Source organism: Populus alba, chromosome 11 (genome assembly GCF_005239225.2).
Source record: "Populus alba chromosome 11, ASM523922v2, whole genome shotgun sequence".
NCBI classification, from domain to species: Eukaryota; Viridiplantae; Streptophyta; class Magnoliopsida; order Malpighiales; family Salicaceae; genus Populus; species Populus alba.
The window spans coordinates 4,713,733-4,722,554 of NC_133294.1; the positions used below are offsets into that span (position 1 = coordinate 4,713,733).

The 8,822-nt window shown below is 35.7% G+C and overlaps 2 pseudogenes; both read right to left on the reverse strand.

Moving 5' to 3' along the window:
- Window positions 1-997: 997 nt before the first annotated feature.
- On the reverse strand, window positions 998-2,279 carry LOC118042536 (ATP synthase gamma chain, chloroplastic-like; annotated as a pseudogene).
- A 94-nt stretch (window positions 2,280-2,373) lies between these two features.
- On the reverse strand, window positions 2,374-5,321 carry LOC118042541 (uncharacterized; annotated as a pseudogene).
- Between the last annotated feature and the right edge of the window lie 3,501 nt (window positions 5,322-8,822).

Consider the following 8,822-nt stretch of genomic DNA (forward strand, 5'->3'; position numbering starts at 1 on the left):
GGGGATAAAGATTGGCACCCCATTTTGACTTGGACAGGTGTTGTGACAGGATGAACTGTTGTCAAACATATGCAAGGAATAGGGAGAAATCTAGAGAACAGAAATTGCACGAGGGCACACGGAGATTGTGCAGGAGTACCCGAGGGATCCAATGAGGTACTGTAATGAGACAACAAGTGCAAGGAGAAGAAGTGTTCCCAGATGAAGCTCAGAGCAGAGACTGTGTACAACATGAAGTTTCTTATGCTCTTGATGAAGACAACAAGCGAGGACCTTTCCAACACATGCAAGGATGGAAAGATGAGCTGTTGTAGAAGCACCTAATTAAGGGGGTGCGAACGCTTGTGATAAAAGGCGACCACCTATGATGAAAGGCGAAGACACCAAAGAGAGTGGTGTAGGTGGAGCTATCAAGCAGAAAGGCGTAGAAGCTCCAAACATAGAAATCGAGGTGGAGGATTGCGATGAGTATACCGCAACTTTCTCTTTCTATGTAGTCAGTGGTTGTGATCTCTCCCAAGTCCACATGGTGGTAGAGAATCTTGAAGCCACTGAAGCATCCCAGCTGAAGGAGGATGTGACTGCCTATGAAAGGCAAAGACACCTCAGGAGAAGGTGTGAAGGTCGTGATAGGAGCCCCAATTCAGACCGCCGCATGACGACGAGCGGAGACACTCGAGAAGAAGGTGTGTGGGCCAAGATATGAGCCCAGTTCAGAACGCCCCAGAGCTGATATGATGGCTAGATATAAGTGTACAGATGTATAGCCAAATGAAGTGGCTATGATGAGTATGGAGACAAATATAAGATTGACTTTCATGGATATTGCCCTCATGTTAAAGATCAATGAGCTAGAACACATTTGCCTTGGACAATAAGTGGGTGACTTGTGGAGCATTAAGACGCGGTTGCTATGAAGGAGCAGAGGGCATGCGCAGGTTCCGGGAACGAGTTGACTCTTGTCAAGGTGGTGAGCTCGGTAATGGCATTGTAATACTCAGAGTATGGAGACATCATCTGCTATTGCTTGAGCTTCTTTAGCTGTAGGTAGACCAGTTCCTTCAATAAACCTGTCAACTGGAATATAAGGCCTACGAAAGAAATAAGAGTTTCCCTTCTTTCCAACATTAATGACAGTATATTAAATTCCAAAACTCTTCAATTCTTCAATTCTAGCTTCTGCTTTCTTGAGAATATAATTATTAAAACCCCCACAAAGTCCTCTACCACCAGTAACAACAACTAGAGCAACTTTCTTAACAGGCCTAACTTTGGTTGAAGGTATATCAATATCTTCAGTCCGAAGCTGTTCATTGATGTTATAAAGAACTTCAACAAGAGTTTCAGAGAAAGGCCACCCATTAACAACAGCTCCTCACTTTAGCAGCAGCAACAAGCTTCTTAGCCTCAGTGATCTTCTGTGTGTTTTTCACTGAATCTATACGACTCCTAAGCTCCCGGAGACCACAGTGAATTGGGGTCGCAGAAGAGGGTCTTGAAGGATTATTTGCAGCTGGCGAGCTTGGAAGCTGGAAAGGGTTGAGAGAAGAGAGAAAACAGAGTGCAGTGGTGTCTGAAAGTGAAGCTTTTGAGGACACCCACATTGTTAGATGTGAGCAAGCCATGGTGGATTTGTTGAGGCTCTAGCTAGGTAGCCACAAGAGAAGAAGACAAGGGAAAGAGGAGTTTTTTGGCTATGTTGTTTTTGTGTGATTGGCGTCTCCTTTTCTTGTTTAAGGTTTATGGTAATGAGGAAAAGAGAAGGAGAAATCAGTGGAGGGAAAGGAAGAGAGTGGATGAAGTTTGGAGATAAGGATTTTGACCGTTGGAAGATTGATTGAGACATCATTTAACATAGACATGCTTTGTTTATGATCTCAATTCATTTTTTCAAGGAGAGCCTAATACGAGGTTAACAATGATTTTGTTGGTATTTAATTCATTTTTTGTGATTAATTGAGTGGCTAATAATCTAAATTCTAATGTAGCATGATCTCAGTTGAGGACTTGGGTGGCAGTGGACAGCAGTCGCTAGACTGATTCCACCCATTTTTGAAAGGTACAAGGGGCTACGGGACTTGGATGCTCTTGAAGCAAGAAAATCAACTCAAACAAACCATAGGATCCACCCCTATGGCTTGGTTCTGTAGTTTAGCCCTTTAGGACACTGTCCCTCCATCTATCCAAATCCAACCATTCTGAAAGAAAGACAGAATAATGAACTTTAACCAATTACCAAGTCTTTGAATTCTAAGATGAGCCACCATGCTAATCACCCAAAATGGAGCCTTCACAACAAGCTACATGTGCATGTCTCATGAACCAAACCACCCTAACCACCCTCTGATGCAATACAGCAAATCACGCAAGAAATAGTTGTATAAAAAAAAAAGTGCATTCCCAAGTATTTTCAAAAATCTGCTAATTGGACAACTTAGTACCCATGTTTTGCATCAAGAACTAATTCAGAACTACTTTAAACCAGTATCAATGAAGTAAAGAGAACAAAACTGAAAAAACCTGAATCCAGTGTCTTATATATGGAAACAGCAGTTTAACTGGAAGTAAGAATGAAAGTACATTTGCAATCCCCTATTTCTTTGTAAGCTCAACAAATTCTTGATTTGAACAACAGAAATTAAAGAACGGAATTTTGGCCTATGTGGTTTTCTTCTTTCTACACTGAATGCTCACTCAGCCGCACCAAAACTCAGCTGGTTGCACTTTCTTCTTGAAGAAGTGGGCTAACAATGTTTTCATATGTTAGTTTATCAGGAACAACTCCCTTAAGCACCATGTAGTCATGCAATTCAATTACCTCTTCAGCACTGTAATTCTTGTCGATGTTGGTAAAAAGAGTTCTATATGTTATACTATCGGGAAGCACACCCCATAGGACCATCATCGTCATCAGTTCCTTTGCTTCTTGAACACAACCAAACTTACACAAAAACTTGATCAACGTGTTGTAAGTGGCACTGCTTGCAAAAATTCCAGCATTTTGCAGTAATGTTGATAACTTAAATGCCTTGTCAAACTTCCCACAGTTGAAATATCCATTTATCAGGGTGTTATAAGTTATGGTGTCAACAAAACCCATCCTCTGTAATACATCTACCAAAGATCTAGCAACATCCACCAACCCGGATTTACATAAACCATTTATAATAGAATTGTATATTAACAAGTTGGGTTTTTCCTCACCCTTCACCATTTTGTCATAGACCTGAACTGCACTTTCAATGTTCCCTTCCTTGCAGTGCCCATCGATCAAAGTACCAAATGTAACAACATCAGGAACCAAGCCATGTACATACATCCTGGCCAACAGTTGCCTGGCCGCAGCAAACTTGTTGCTTTTGCATAAGAAATTGATAAGAATATTGTGAAAATGCATCTTCAATGAGGTTATTTTCTAGAAATTGGTTAAGGAATTTAAGAGCATTGGTTATATAGCCATTTCTGCAAAGACCCCTTGTGAGGATTGAACAGGTGAATTTATCAAGGGGTATCTGCTTATCTGACATGTCAGTAAATACCAAAAACACACCATCCACGTCTCCTTCCATGTAAAGCCAATGCAAAATTGAATTATACACCACAGAATTCGGCAGCAATCCCCTTTCCACCATTTCATCACATAACCTAAGTGCCTCCTCCAAACACCCAGCTCGTGAATACCCTTCAATCATGGTTGCATAGGTCCTCACATTAGGCTCAATATCTATTTTCATCATTTCATTCCTAAGTTCTTCTGCCACAGTTATCCCCCCTATTTTGCAAAACCCATCGATGAGACTGTTATAAGTTACAGAATTGGGCTTACTAGATCCTCCAGACATTATTTCCATCTTCCTAACTAGCTTCAAGGCAAGGTCCATGTCACCCATCTTGCAAGCTCCATCAACCATCATGTTAAAAGTAACAACATTAGGCCAAATACCACTCTTCAGAATTCGATAGAACACAGCAGTGCTTCTTGTAATTTACAATATTTACAAAGAGCATGCACAACCAAGTTGAAAGTATTTACATTCTCCATATACCCATAAGAAACCATTTCCCTATACACCATCCAAAACCTATGGATCTCATTCACCCTAATGAGATGGCTCAAAAAGTTATTCCAGGCATGAATTGTAACCCAGCAACCCTCTATTTGCAACTTCTTGATCACTTCATAAGCACCCACAGTAGCCCCTATTTGAGTACAAGCACGAACCAATGCATCAAAAACAGCAGGACTTGATTCACAGATTCCATAACAATTATTCAATGCTTCTAGGACCTCCAGAGGAGATAAGCCATTTACAGTCATCAAATTCCCCATAAGAGACAAGGCATCGTCATATCTCCTCGAATTAACCAGAACATGAATTACACTGCATGAAATCTCCAGCGAGTGCAAAACACTCTTCTCTCCAACCCAATTGTAAAACTCCAAAACTAACTGAGGCGTGTTCTGAAACTCACAAACAACACGACTCACTAATGCATTTGTTAGACTCGCCAAATTTTTCTCCAAGAAATTCCATCTCCTTTGTTTGAGATTAACACAAATAGCTCTAAAAACAACATCCTCAGAAATCGGGTTTGAAATGCTCTTACCCAAATGAAAACTACGTTCCAAGAAACACCATCTTTTAATTAAAAAAGAGCTTAATAACATAGAAAGCAGGCCACTCAATCCATGAAAACAATCGAGTAACTGCAACACAAAACCAAAACATAGAAAACCCATATCAGCTAATCATAAAAAGACTCAGTCTTTATCTACTTAGATTCATTGTTATTAACAAACTTTAATAAACAGAAGCTCGAAAACATACTAAAATGATATCAAATTAAATCAACAAATGAACAAATATCTAAATACAACACAGCATTTAACAAGATATACTCTCTCTCTCTATGAGGAGATAGATACATTTTTCCCGATAAAGTTTGCTCCTTTATCTACTATAACTTATAATTCTCTACTATTTTAAAAGATGAGCCGTGAATAGTAAAACCACAAGCTTTGTAAGCAGAAAGAAACATGGCTTTTGCACAAACAGAAAAAGACCAAGAACAACAGTAAAATAAAGCATTTGAAGTGCAAGAGAGTTGAGATGAAAATCACACCTTTTGAGTTTTGAAGCTTCCTTCGTGCAAAAAGGAAGAAGCAGAGGAGTTGCTCTGTTTAGTTTTCTTGCTGTCTTTCAGGCAGCTAAAATGTTTGTAACTTTGGGCCTTCGGGGTGAAAGTGAAATCAAGTCTAGGCTTATAGAGTTGCCATTGTGGTTTGCTTGCTTAATTCATGGGCCTCTTACCATGGCCGTACACTTCCCCTTCTTTTTTCCAGCTATATTTCCCCCAAAAAAACAAATTGGTTTTGCAATTAGGTTTCCCAGTTATGTACTCCTTTAGATGAGTAGATCATAAAATAGAGTTCACCTCATTCAAGGGTGGGAAACTTGGAGAAGCTATTCGGGCCACGGTTTTTGGGATTTTTGTTCTTAAATATTAATCATTTACCTCTCTTTTTCAATAAATATTTTGTTGCCAATTAACATTTATCTCAAAATAGTTTTTCACATAATATCTCTAAGTTTAAGACGTCATTAAACATCCTTCATAAACCCCCAAATATCTTAAAATTAGATTATTTTTTAAAAATTATTCTTAACCTATATAGTGTATTATTAACATGCATTTTGTTTTGACTATAATTTATGGTTTGATTTTCAAGAAAAAATGATGAATGGTTTCAAGAAAAGAGTATGTGTCTATATATAATATGATAACGTAATTAAAAAAACTATATTGTAAATTTAAATTTTTATACACTATTCTTATGTCATCATAAAGAATTATAAAACAAACACATCTACTTGTATGTCTGTATTATTGTATGTAGTGAAAGAGACGTAACATAAAGTTAGATGATGATATAATTAAACCCTTTTTTTTGCCTTCGAGTTTTACCATAACCCAATCCTCTCTATGAGAAAAGAGTATGAATAAGGCCATCCCTGTCTTTGACATATGCACTAGTAACTATTCCTAGCACATAATAAAACTGAAGAGTGGATTCTTTTTTTATTTATAATGGGTCGAACCTTCTGACTAATATTTGAATAAATAATTCTTCATGCATACAATCTAGGGCGAAGATATAAAAATTTGAGGTTGGAAGGGTTCAAAAAAACATGTTGAGATATAACAATCATTTATATTTCTATTATAGTTATCAAACTTATGTAGTTGATAAGTTAAGCAACTTAAAATTTAATCCAGGTCACGTTTTATATTAATTTAGTTTATTTATTAAAAATAATATTGTTTTAATATACTTTTTTAATAAAAACATAGAATAACATCATTTTAAATATTGTTTTAAAAAAATTCAAAACCTAAGTCAAAGTCGTTTCAAGTGTTTCAAAAAAAAAAACTTTAAGACCCAAGTGAATAACCTGGACAAATTATAAAATGGTTATTGATTTTGGGTTAAAATATAACTATTTTAAAACTAAAATACGCCATTTTATAGAAGAAACAAAAATAGTAAATCTTCTATATATAGAATAAGTATCAAAATTTCTATGATATAAGTTGGCATAAACATACCTTATACCATGGATTAAATTGCATGGTAGAGAGGGCATTTGGAGGTCATCTTGGTGGGCGATGGATGTTTACAATACATATGCTCAATTGCTAAGTGGGAAGCTAGCTTTCCAAACATATTCGACGCTGCATAGTAGAGCAAACAAAATTCAGCTTTTTTTTTTAAATATATTTTGCGGCTGATCAAATTCTAACAATTTCTTTATTTATTTATTTATTTATTTATTTTGGCTTTATGATCATATTATCAAGTTAGTTTACGCATTCAACAAGATTCATATTCTCAATATCGATATGAAAAAGGTTAAGAAAATTAACAAATTCTTTTGGCTATCAAATTCTAATATTGACTTCTTCTTTTTGGTGCGGAAATATTCCATCATTGAATTAAACATTTAATTACCATGGAAGGCAGGCAGTGCTCCCTGGTCTTGAAAGAAAGGATTGAATTTTAGGAAGTAAAATGGAGTTTGGTGAAAGAAAAGGAAAGGTAAGTCCAGTTGATTTTTGCTTGTTTTTTAAATAATTTTATTTTCATTTTGTTAAAAATTAAAAAAAATCTAAAATAAATATTTTAATATATTTTACAAATAAAAAAAAACTTTTAAAAATATTTTATACCACAATACTAAACACACAAAAATAATAATTTACTTAAAACAATTTAAAGCAATAGTGACAAGGATGGGTGCGTGTTATCACATGTTTTGACAGAACTCTACCTTGTGATGAGAGAAAGCAATTTATTCTATGTTTCTTTTTTAATAATAATAATAATTTATGATTGATTAATCTGTAAGTAATGAATATTCCAAGGGTTTTCAATAATAAAAGCCAGCATTTATCCTCAAAGTCTTAGCTTGGGACGAGCTGCGAGTTAAAATTGGGTAACGTCTGACTATAATTTTTAAAATATTTTGTTAATTAGTATACACTATAGTTTTATATAGATCCCATTAAGAATTTTATTGATTGTTGCACTAAAATATTAATGTCCATGTTTCCATCCCTTTTATTGTTGTTTTTTCTTTAAAGTATATGATTTCACAACATGTGTTGTGTTTCTAGACCATATCATCTAGATAATAAAAAAAAAATGAGTAATTTTTTACCAAAACAATAGTTTGAGGTATCCAAATAAATAAAAAGGTAGATGTTTAAGAGAGTTTTGAATCAATCATCTAACATGATAAGAGATCGCTGATTCAATGGATAGATATATTCATTCTAATCAATGTTATAAAACTTGTCTTGCCCATGACACAACAACAAAGTTCATGATTTTGAGGGATTGTTTCATGATTTTTTGACAAAATACAAAAAAAAATTAAACCCGGTCACATTCAAGCTTTGATCGGATTTATAGATTGAGTTAAGATTAACCGGGTCAACTCTCTTTCAATTTAAGTCTAATCTATTTCCATGTGATTTATTAACGCTACTTGAATAAGATCACATTTTGTTACTATATTTTTTTTTATTGGATTCCTGCAATGTATTTCAAATGCTTGATTATTACCATTAATTATTCTGTTTAATTAATAATAATTTCACTAGCATTCCCTTTTTTTTATGATATAAATCACATAATGCACGATTAATTAGGAATTAAGAAGAATTCATTTCACTAGCTAGTATTCTATTTAACTGCTAATGTCTAGGAAAAGTTCAATATTTCTACCTTGCATTGTAGGAGAACAATGACGAACGTTTATGATTTATCTGAAAAAGTTAAGGAATTGTGGAATGAATGGGAGTTTCGTGCCTTGATTTTGCTAAGTTTCTCTTTGCAAATCTTTCTCGTCTTCTTCGGAAGAAAACGAAAGCACGTAGCTGCAGCCTGGCTCCGGAATTTTATTTGGTTAGCATACTTGTCGGCGGAGTGGGTGGCAACTCTTTGCATGAGTATCCTTGCCCGTATCCAAGGAGGTACAGAAACAAACTGTGCCAATCCAAACCCAGACTTTGTCCCTGCATTTTGGGCAGCAACCCTCCTTGTTCATCTTGGTGGCCCGGATGCTATTACTGCATATTCAGTGGAAGATAACCAACTGTGGTTAAGACAGCTACTTCAACTAGTAACCCAAGTTGCGGTTGCGCTTTATGCCTTGTTAAGGTCATGGTGGAGCAAGAATCCACTCATATTTGTAGCCGTTCCTGTCTTTGTTTCTGGAGTAATCAAATACGGAGAGAGGATCTGGGCACTAAGATCA